The sequence below is a fragment of the Lithobates pipiens genome, unplaced genomic scaffold (assembly GCF_037356315.1).
Source record: "Lithobates pipiens isolate NorthernLeopardFrog02 unplaced genomic scaffold, aLitPip1_a1.2 Scaffold_1, whole genome shotgun sequence".
NCBI lineage: Eukaryota > Metazoa > Chordata > Amphibia > Anura > Ranidae > Lithobates > Lithobates pipiens.
This window is the reverse complement of record NW_027507685.1, coordinates 106,680,105-106,692,220: the sequence shown is the minus strand read 5'-3', so window position 1 is coordinate 106,692,220 and position 12,116 is coordinate 106,680,105. Positions and strand designations below refer to the sequence as shown.

Below are 12,116 nucleotides of genomic sequence, written 5' to 3'. Positions count from 1 at the left end.
ATATATATATATGATATAATTTATAATTCATTCCTATATCTTAATGTAAAAAAATATTTTTAATATAATGATATCGGAATGAATTATAAATGATATATATAGAATAATCATTTATAAAGGATATAATATGTATAAAATAATTTATAATTAATAAAATATTTTTATTATAAATTATTTTATACATATTATATCCTTTATAAATGATTATTCTATATATGATATTTATAATTCATTCCTATATCATTGTATTAAAAATATTTTTTTACATTAATTATAAATTATTTTATACATATTATATCCTTTATAAATGATTATTCTATGTATGATATCATTTATAATTAATTCCTATATCATTATATTCATTACAAATAATGTTTACATTAATCATAAATTATTTTATACATATTATATCTTTTATAAATCATTTTTCTATATATGATATAATTTATAATGCATTCCTATATCATATTCATTATAAATCATTTTGTACATATATCCTTTATAAATCATTCTTCTATATACAATATAATTTATAATTCATTCCTATATCATTATATTCATTAGAAATAATGTTTACATTCATTATGAATTATTTTATACCTATTATGTCCTTTATAAATCATTCTTCTATGCATTATAAATAATTGTATACCTATTATATCCTTTATAAATTATTATTCTCTATATATCATTTATAATTCATTCCTATATCATTATATACATTAAAACGATTTTTTTATGTTAATTATAAATAATTGTATACATATATCCTTTAGAAATGATTCTATATATGATATCATTTATAAATCATTCCTATATCATTATATTAATTAAAAAAATGTTTTATATTAATTTTAAATTATTTTATACATATTATATCCTTTATAAATAATTATTCTATATATGATATCATTTATAATTTATTCCTATATCATTCTATTAATAAGAAATTATTTTTTACATTAATTCTAAATTATTTTGTACATATTATATCCTTTATAAATGATTATTCTATATATGATATCATTTATAATTCATTCCTATATCATTATATTAATTATAAATTATTTATACATATTATATCCTTTATAAATCATTCTCATATCATTATATTAATTTTGAAAAAAAAAAAAAATCTTGCATCAATTTGAAATCATTTTACAAAAATTATATAATTTTATAAATAATTTTTAAACATTATTACCTTTTTTTAAAACATATAATATAAATTTTAAAACCGGTCTTTTATATATATATATATATATATATATATATATATATATATATACAGTATATATTATTCCAATTACAGGAATGATTTCTAAAGGATAATGTTATAATTAGTATAATGGTTAATAAAAATAATAAGATAATTAAAAATGATTAATAATGGATAGAAGAATAACTTATAACGGAAATATGATGTAGAAGAATGTATACAGGAGAGATGATTCCTGGACCCTCCTGTCCTGTAGAAGAGATGGAGGCCCCGTCCCCCTACCTGTACCCCCCTCGCTGCCCTTCTTGGCGCTTTGACAATAAAGTTTATTGAGAGGACGGCGGATGTTTACATCCCATGGCGCCGGTCGGCGCGTCACGTGATTGCGGCGCCCGGCGTCACTTCCGGCGCGGATCCGTCCATGGCCTGGATCCGGGAGGTGAGGATCCCGGGGTGTCGGGACGTGGGGGGAAGGGTGACAGGGGGTCTGGTGTATACGGTCTCCCCGGGAAGGCCCCGTACTGCTCGGAGTACAGCAGCAGGCCTCAGCCGGGGCCCCTGTCAGTCAGTGTGGTGGAGGCGGGGGGGGGGTGACAGGGTGTCTCCTCATCACTCAGGAGCCCCCCCCCCCTCCCTCCAGGCGGGTATTGTGGTGTGCTATGGCTCTGTGTGGTGTTTATGAAGTCACCTCTCCCTTTTCCTTCCTTGAGGCTGCTGATCTCCTGCAGCCACTTTCTCTGCCTCCATGGACATCCCATAAAAGACCTTGGTGTCAGCGGCTCACCGTTCGCATGCAACAAAAAGAACCAAAAAAAAAAAAACCACATGGCTGTTGCTCGCCGTTCGGCCTTGTTTACACCTTTTGCATTTGAGGAAATGGGCTAAAAAGCGTCCTCAAACGCGGCGCCACGCCGTTATTTCTCAGTGGCATCACAAATGTGCTGCCGAGTGCGTGCGCAGAAGCGACCGGCCAAACGCGCGTAAACAACAAAACTAAAAAAAGGGTCACGCAGATGTGAATGGGCTCCTCAGCGCACTTTGTCAGCGCGTGCGCGCTGCTCTGGCGCTCTAATGTGAACCAATGCTGTTCTTTGTATTGTTCTGCCTGGTGGCGGCACTTTTTTTTTTTTTTGCCGTGACACGCCATAATTAGGGAGGAGCTTGGAGGGGTCAGCTGTCAGGCCAATGGGATTGCGGCCAGAGGATTCCCTGCCCCCTTCCGTTTCACATAGGCAAAGGGGATGGATATTGACGATAAAATGGACCTAATGTAGCCACGTGACTGTATTAAGTCAGTGATGTCATGAGCACCCCCCCCCCCCAGCAGCTTGTTCACAAAGGATATTGATGATGTCATGTAGCTCATGTGACCGTATTGGGTCAATGATGTCATGAACATTTCCGCCCCCTTTGTGTACGTGCAGCTGAGGGGGACGGAGGAGGACAATTTTAGCTTGGGGGGTCAGGCCAATGGGATGCGGCCAGAGGATTCCCCCCAAACCCCCCCCCCCCCACAACTGCATGTACAAAAAAGGGGCGGGATGTTCATAACATCATTGGCCTAAAAGGGTATTATGGCTACATGACATCATCAATATCCCCGCCCCTTTGTGTAAGTGCAGCTGAGGGGGGCGGGGGGGAAAGTACAACTGTAGCTTGAGGGTCAGCTGTCAGTGTTAGGCCAATGGGATGCAGTCAGAGGATTTCCCCCGCCCCCTCAGCTACCTGTACACAAAGGAGTGGGGGATATTGATGATGTCATGTAGCCACGTGACCCTATTGGGTCAATGATGTTATGAACATCCCTGCCTCCTTTTTTGTAGGTGCAGCAGAGGGGGACGGGGGAATGACAACTTTAGCTTGTGGGTCCGTGTCAGGCTAATGGGATGTGGCCAGAGGATGGGGGGGAATGACCCAGATGCGGCTGATTGGCCCAGGAATTACAGTTTGCGTTCAGCTGTCCAATGAGCTGCGGCCGGAGGTTTCCCCACCAGCAGTTGCACATACACAGAGGGGGTTGTGATATTGATGACATCATAGACCTAATGTAGCCATCTTACCATATTAGGCCAATGATGTCATGAGCATCCCCACCCCCTTTTGTGTACGAGCAGCCGTGGAGTGTCCAAGATTTAGGAATGACAGCTTGTCCAATGTGGCCGGTGGATTCCGCAACCAGCACCTCACATACACAAAGGGGCAGGGGTATTCATGACATCATTGATCTACATGGCCGCATTAGGTCAATGATGTCACAGGCATCCCTGCCCCTTTTCTGTACAGGGTTGAGGTCGCCCGCTTGCTGTTTTAGGGTGAGGTCGCCCGCTTGCTGTTTTAGGGTGAGGTCGCCCGCTTGCTGTTTTACGGTGAGGTCGCCCGCTTGCTGTTTTAGGGTGAGGTCGCCCGCTTGCTGTTTTAGGGTGAGGTCGCCCGCTTGCTGTTTTAGGGTGAGGTCGCCCGCTTGCTGTTTTAGGGTGAGGTCGCCCGCTTGCTGTTTTAGGGTGAGGGCGCCCGCTCGCTTGCTGTTTTAGGGTGAGGGCGCCCGCTCGCTTGCTGTTTTAGGGTGAGGGCACCCGCCCGCTTGCTGTTGTAGGTTGAGGGCGCCCGCCCGCTTGCTGTTGTAGGTTGAGGGCGCCCGCCCGCTTGCTGTTGTAGGTTGAGGGCGCCCGCCCGCTTGCTGTTGTAGGTTGAGGGCGCCCGCCCGCTTGCTGTTGTAGGTTGAGGGCGCCCGCCCGCTTGCTGTTGTAGGTTGAGGGCGCCCGCCCGCTTGCTGTTGTAGGTTGAGGGCGCCCGCCCGCTTGCTGTTGTAGGTTGAGGGCGCCCGCCCGCTTGCTGTTGTAGGTTGAGGGCGCCCGCCCGCTTGCTGTTGTAGGTTGAGGGCGCCCGCCCGCTTGCTGTTGTAGGTTGAGGGCGCCCGCCCGCTTGCTGTTGTAGGTTGAGGGCGCCCGTCCGCTTGCTGTTGGAGGGTGAGGGAGGCCGCCCGCTTGCTGTTGTAGGGTGAGGGCACAAACAGAAAGTGTAAAATTAAATAATGGACCCCGATCCCCATATTCCTATTATGGATGTTTACATTTCTTGTAATCAGAATAAAAATGATTAAAAAAAAATAAAGGGACAGTGTAAAAATTAAAAAAAAAAAATTAAATAGAATAAACAATAAAAAAATTATATATTTTTAAAGCGCCCCTTTCCCCCTTGTGCTAACGCGTAGAAGCGAACACATATGGAAAAATAGAGCTTCCTTTTGGTGGTATTTCGTCACCTCTTTTGCGATTTTTTTTTTTTTTTTTTTTACTATAAAAAAAGAATACTGACAATTTTGAAAAAAACTGCAATTTTTATTAGAGGTTGACCAATATGGGTTTTTCTCTGGCCGATACCGATATTTAGAAATCGTGGTAGCCGTTGGCCGATATGTAATGCCGATTTTTATTTTTTATTTATTTGTTTTTTTGGGGGGGCGATACGTTAGGCCGATTTTTTTTTTTTCCTTTTTTTTTTTTTTTTCCCCCTTCATCTCATAAAATCTAACACACACCTTTCACACTGGGGCATTTTTCAGGTGCTTTTGGGCTAAAAATAGCACCTGTAAAGTGCCTGCAAAATGTCTCCCCTGCAGTCTGTGTGAAAGCACGAGTGCTTTCACACTGAGGCGATGCGCTGGCAGGACATTAAAAAAAAGTCCTGCAAGCAGCACGTTTGGAGCGGTGTAAACCGTTCACCACTCCTGCCCATTGAGATAAATGGGCACTACTGCCGAAGCGCATGCAATGCGCTTTGGCAGCGGCGCTTCACGGGCGTATTTAACCTCTTCCTAGGCCATTAGCTGGGTCATAAGTGCCCCGCTAGCAGCCGAATATCTCCGCTAAAATGACGGTAAAGCTATCAGCGTTTTACCATCAACGCCTGCACGCTCCAGTGTGAAAGCAGCCTTAAGTAAAGCAAATTTCTTACATTTAAACATTTATTAAACAAAACAAACCACCAATCAGCTCACTTGTATGTATAATTTGGATAAAAAAAAAACAAAAACAAAAAAAAAAACGATATATTAAAGTGGTTGTATAGCCAATTTTTTTACTTTTACCTACAGGAAAGCCTATAATAAGGCTTACCTGTAGGTAAAAAAAAAATCTCCTAAACCTGTACGGTTTAGGAGATATTCCCCTCGCTATGCGCCGCTGACTGCAGCGGCGCATGCGCAAGAGGGGATGCGCGGGGGTGACGATATCGCGGCTCCGGCCACTCACAGCGCCGGAGCCGCGATACCCGGAAGAAACGCCGAGGGTGCATGTTGGCTCCCTCTGCGTGGATCGGGCCAGATGTCAGGGCCTCGTTCTAAGGTATTTCATAATGAGCTAGTATGCGGTGCATACTAGCTCATTATGCCTTTTCCTTTGCAGGTGGCAAAAAAAGAAAAAAACACATTCGCTTGTTACTGGTTTCGTTTTTTTTTTTTTTTTTAAATCATTAGTGTCTTTTTTCCAAAAAAATTGCATTTGAAAGACCTCTGCGCAAATGCTGCGTGACATAAAATATTGCAACAACCGCTGTTTTATTCCCTAGGGTTTCTGCTAAAAAAATATATATAATTTTTGGGAGTTCTAAGTGATTTTCTAGCAGAAAATACAGGATTTTTTACTTGTAAGCAGCAAGTGTCAGAAAAGATTTAGTCTTTAAATGGTTAAACTGAGAACTCTACACACAGAGCTAAGATCATTCAGAAATGTAAACATTGTATCTCTTTGCTCTTTTCTTGGCAGACTGCCCAGAGAGGAAACAAGTCACTTCAGGTCACGCTGAAGACAATTGGCTGATGACGATTAAATAAATAAGCCAAATATTGGTCGATCTATCGGTCGACCTCTAATTTTTATTGGGACTGCGACATTGCAGCGGACACATCAGACACTTTTGACACTATTTTGGGACCATTGTCATTTATACAGCGATCAGAGCTAAAAAATAGCTACCAATTACTGTATAAATGTCACTGGCAGGGAAGGGGTTAACACTAGGGGGTGTGATAAAGGGGTTAAGTGTGTTCCCGCAGCGTGTTCTAACTGTAGGGGAGGTGGGCTATCACTGACATGACGTCGATCAATGTTCCAGATGACAGAGAGCAGTAGATCTCTGTCATGTTACTAGGTAAAACGTGGAAGCGCCTTGTTTACATAGGCAGTTCCCTGTTCTGCCGCTCCTCACTGCGATTGGGGCCCCCGGAGGACATAGAGCCCGTGGGCACACTCCACTCCTATATCTTTATTCCCTGGGGTCTCTGCTAAAATATATATAATGTTTGGGGGAATCCAAGTAATTTTCTAGCAAAAAATATTGATTTTTAACTTAAAGAAGTGTCAGAAACAGGTTTAGACTTTAAGTGGTTAAACTTGGCAGACAGATTATTATTTTTTCTTTACACACAGAAGTTTATCCCTTTTGATCTAATAAGGAAGCCTTAGTTACAATGTTTCATGTTAAAAACTTGGCAGACTGCCTGAATTTTTTCTTTTGACAGCTGAGTGAGCAGATAAGTCTCTCCACTTGTTAAATGAAATAATCGGCAAACTCTGCAATAGAGCTTGTCATGGGGGGTTGAATCGAGATCACAATTTTTTAACCATTAATTGTGCAGGTCTAACGTACAGGTATGTCAGTTTGCGCAGGCTTGCCATTCTGCCGACGTATATCGCCGTGAGCCATTTAAAGTGATTGTGAAGGCAGAAGGTGTTTAAGATAAAAAAAAATCTTCCGTGTACAGCAGCCCCCCCCATACTTAACTGAGCCCCATCTCTATCCAGCGATGTTGTAGTAATGTCTCGGCCGGTCCGGGAATCTCCCTCCTTATTGTCTGAGACACAGCAGCCGGGCCATTGGCTCCCGCTGCTGTCAGTCGAAGTCAGTTAGCCAATGAGGAGAGGGAGGCGGGGCCGAACTGCGGCTCCATGTCTGGACACACAGAGCTGTGGCTCGGCTCGAGTCCCCCCCCCCCCCCCCCCCATAGCAAGCTGCTTAATGTGAGGGGACGCGATAGGATGGAGGGGCCAGCAGCACCGCCAAAGGGATCTGAAAAGGAGGAGGATCCGGGGCTGCTCTACAAAACCAACTGCGTAGAGGAAGGAAGTATAACATGTTTGTTGTTTTTAAAGAGAAAAAAAAGAGACTTTTTAGTATCACTTTAACCACATGCCGACCAGCCACCGCCGTTATATGGCAGCAAGTCTGCTCTCTTCAGCAAATCGCCCTAGCTGTATGGCGGCAAGTCTGCTCTCTTCAGCAAATCGCCGTAGCTGTACGGCGGCTTGCGCGGTTGCGGGCGGGCACGCAACTGCACGTGTGTCAGGCAGACTCGATGTCTGCCTGCGACCCCCCACAATCACCTAGTAGAACGTGTGAACTGTAAACAAGGCGGATCCCCATTCTGACGGGGGGACATGACAGAGATCTTCTGTTCCTAGTGATCGGGAACAGCGAACTCTGTCATGTCCCTGGCAGCCCACCCTCCCCCCCCCTACAGTTAGAACACACCCAGGAAACGCACTTAACCCCTTTGATCACCAACCTAGTGTTAACCCTTTCCCTGCCAGTGTCATTTTTATATTGATCAGGGCATTTTTATAGCACTGATCAATGTAATAAGGTCAGTGGTTCGCCAAAAAAGGGTAATTTGGGGTCAGATTTTTGTCGCAGTTCCGCTAAAAAAAAAATCCCGGATCGCCCCCATTACCAGTAAAAAAAAATGTGAGTCCCTAAATTTATCCCATAGTTTGTAGATGCGCAAACCAATCAATATACGCTTATTGGGATTTTTTTTTTTTTTTTTTTTAGGTTTAGACTTTAAGTGGCAGACAGATTTTATATATAATATATTTATATTGCAATAAAACATAAAAAAAGAAATAAATACATTTTTTTAAAATTTTTGCTATAATACATCCATAAAAAATATATATATATATTCTATTATAATTTGGATATGTATTATAGCAAAAAGTAAAATAAAAGTATTTCTTTTTTCAAAATTGTCACCCTTTTTTGGTTTATAGCTCCAAAAAAAGCTACCACCAAAATAAATTTATGGGGGTGGGGGGGAGAGAGACGACGTCAATTTTGCAGTCTGTGATACTTGTGTACATGGGAGGAGCCTGTGATACTTGTGTGCATGGGAGGAGCCTGTGATACTTGTGTGCATGGGAGGAGCCTGTGATACTTGTGTGCATGGGAGGAGCCCGCAATACTTGTGTACATGGGATTTTTTTTTATTTATAGATTTCAAACAAACTTCTCTCACGTTGTCATTATGGGGGATTGTTTGTAGAATTTTGAGGAAAAAAAATCAATTGAATCAATTTTGTAATAAGGCTGTAACATAACAATGTGGAAAAAGTGAAGCACTGTGAATACTTTCCGGAAGCTCTGTAATTGATCTGTGTCTCTTCAGTCCAGATTTGCTTCTGTAGCTTTGTGTGATGTAACAGAATCCTTTGTTCTTCTTTATTTACGTCTTCTTGGTTTTCATGCTGGATTTCCCTTCTCTCTTCCCTCTGTAAGACTTCTCTCATTCTTTTTGCCTGTTGGCGAAAAATATATTTTGCCCCAATGAGAATACACTTGGCTATTTTTTTTTTTTTGTACATGAAGTTAGGGGGTCATAACCCGGCCCACCCATAAATGTGTTCTTGTCACACAACAAGACCTTCATTGATGACATACGCTCCTCATCATTTCAGATTTTGGTTTCTTCCAGTTCTGACTTGTCCCGGATCCATTTTAAAATGTTAGCGCACCCTTCTGTTTACATCGTACACTCCATTGAGGCCCCGTCCGGATATCACGGTTTGAAATTGTCAGCAAAATCGCTGCAGTTCTTTCGGTGATTCCAAATTTTGGCAGGGTGTGCGTTTTGAGTGACAGTATTAAAAAAAAAAAAAAAATCCCAAACTCGATGTCGCGATTATCGCTCTACAGAAGCGAGAAAGCAACTGCGGCAAAACATACGTTTAAAAATTGCACTGAGCTTGTCGCACCGAAAAAAGGAGCAGGAGCTTCTTTTGGTGACAAATGTCGTTCTGCCAAAATAAAACAAACCAAAAAACCTGGTTGATTCTGCTGCTCTCTATCTTCCCCCTTCTGGCCATGTCCCCACTGCAGCTGGGAAAAATTGCAGGGCAGTGTTGGCAGCTCTGCACATGCTCAGTATTCAGTGAGTTTCTATGCTGAGCATTTCCTCCCTATCGCATCTGGGCAGCCCCAGTGATGGTGAGCCTGGGCACCCCCAGATGTTTTGGAGCTACATTTCCCATGATGCTCATGCACTCTGCAGTGTAGTCGAGCATCATGGGAAATGTAGTTCCAGAACATATGGGGTGCCCAAGGTTCGCCATCACTGCTGTGGTCACACATATGGGTGTGTACACAATGACAGCCCACCCCCTTCCTCCTCCTCCATGCCCACTAATCAGCTAAAGACAATTGGGGTGGGCGGGGCGGGATATTTACATGTAGATTGATGGAGGTGTCACCTCCCTCAAATTCTAAGACACATGCTGGAGGGGCGTGACACAGCCTGTGACTGGCAGAAATCCGCCCATATCACGTTATTGCCAAAAAATAATACAGATTTAATTTCAAATATATATTTGTATGATGATTTGATACACCCCTGCACCTCTGGCCCCATGCGGTACTGTATACACCGGCGCCCCCGCACCTCTGGCCATATAAGGTACTACATACATTGGCGCCCCCAGATCTTTGGCCACCTGTGGTACTGTATACACCGGCACCTCTGACCACAAGCGTTACTGCATACACCGACACCGCCGCACCTCTCACAACCTGCGGTACTGCATACATCGGCCTCCCCGCACCTTTGGCCAACTGCGGTACTGCATACACTGGTGCCCCCACACCTCTGACCACCTGTGGTACTGCATACACCAGAGTCCCCCGTACCTATGGCCATATGTGGTACTGCATACACCAGCGCCCCACGCACCTCCGGCCACATGCGGTACGCCATACACCAGCGTCCCCGCACCTCTGGCCACCTGCGGTACTGTATACACCGGCGCCCCTGTACCTCTGGCCACCTGTGGTACTGCATACGCTGGCGCCCCCGAACCTTTGGCCACCTGCGGTACTGCATACACCGGCGACCCGCACCTCTGGCCACCTGCGGTACTGCATACACCGGCGACCCCGCACCTCTGGCCACCTGCGGTACTGCATACATTGGCGCCCCCGCACCTCTGGCCACATGTGGTACTGCATACACTGGCGCCCCCACACCTCTGGCCACATGCGGTACTGCATATACCAGCAGTCACTGTGGAACGAATTACTGTAGCTGAATTTCCATTGATTCCTATGGGGAAACTCGCATTGATATACGAGTGCTTTGGATTACAAGAATGCTTTTGGAACGGATTATCCTCGTAATCCAAGGTACTAATGTATTTTAGTTTTGGATTAGCTGGGGGGGGGGGGATTGGAGCCACTGTCGGGGTTTTTATTGCTGCCTGTCTCCCACATTAGGGCGACACCCCCTCCCTATTCACCCTGGGTACCATTCTCATTGAAGGTAAAAGAAAAGGAAAAAAAATATTTTTTTGCCATCAGAACAAGAATAGAGTTGAAATCTTCCAAAGAGGACACTAGTTTTGGTGACAGCAAGGTGTTCCCGCACTTTTGGAGGGATTTCCTCTTGTTTCCCGCTTTGGCACAGGAAATGAAGGGAAATCTCCTCAAAGGCACACAAATAGGGGGAAAATATGTATGGGTTCTAACCTTCCCTTACTTTTTCCAAAATGGGGGGGGGGGGAGTTTTGCCAATGGTTCTACTTTAATCCCTGGTGAAGGGGGATTTTTTTGCGAAACCATCAAGGACTTTGGACTTTAGTTTGCCACTTTGTTATGCAACTCCTAAGATAAGGCGAGCTAGTCATGTTTGTCTTCTGTAAGATAAGGAACATTAATCTACCAACATGCTGTATTTAGGATCCGAGATTGCTGATCTTAAAGGATAAGTTCACATTTGGAAACATGTTCTACTTTATGTAACACTCCTGGTTAGGGTGTAATGTGTATCATGTTACTGTAGAGGACCTGCCTGTAGTCTTCTGATCCCCCTTCTATGATAGTGGAAGGGGGATCTTCTTTCTGCACCCACTGTCACAATTTAAAAAGAGCATGGGGCTCCACCCACATGGCCACAGCATTCATTTACAGTGATCTGTGAATGAATGAACTACAGCTACCATTTACCACTGCGGCTGATGGTTTGCAGTTCTCAAGCAACTGCGATGGCGCTTGTGAGCGCTCGGGTAGTTCATTGATTCTTCTTGCACTTCATTTACTGTCTGCTCGTATGAGAGATATGGAGGGAAAGTATGGGAGATATGGAGATGCATGAAGTATGGAGGGTGCTGGAGATATGGAGGTATAGGGGGTATGGAGGTATAGGGGGTATGGAGGTATAGGGGGTATGGAGGTATAGGGGGTATGGAGGTATAGGGGGTATGGAGGTATAGGGGGTATGGAGGTATAGGGGGTATGGAGGTATAGGGGGTATGGAGGTACAGGAGGTATGGAGGGTACGGAGTGTGCAGGAGGTAGGGAGGTATGGGGGGGTATGGTGGTACAGTAAGTACAGGAGGTATGGCAGGTATGGAAGGTGTACAGGAGGTATTGAGGGTACAGGAGGTAGGGAGGGTTACGGGAGGGTATGGAAGTACAGGCGGTACTTGAGGAATGGAGGTACAGGAGGTACAGGAGGTATGGGGGGTATGGAGGATACAGGCGGTATGGAGGTATGGGAAGTACAGGAGGTATGGGGGGTATAGAGGATACAGGCGGTATGGAGGTACGGGAAGTACAGGAGGTAAGGGGGGTACTG

The 12,116-nt window shown here is 44.0% G+C and overlaps 1 protein-coding gene across 2 annotated transcripts in view; it reads left to right on the top strand.

Annotated features, from left to right (window-relative positions):
• The first annotated feature begins 1,580 nt into the window (after positions 1–1,580).
• Positions 1,581–12,116, top strand: part of RABGAP1 (RAB GTPase activating protein 1) — a 219,864-nt gene continuing 209,328 nt past the window's right edge. For both annotated transcript variants that reach the window (XM_077469737.1, XM_077469648.1), the window contains exon 1: positions 1,581–1,658. The gene's annotated coding sequence lies outside the window, so the exon portion shown is untranslated. The remainder of the gene's footprint in view (positions 1,659–12,116) is intronic.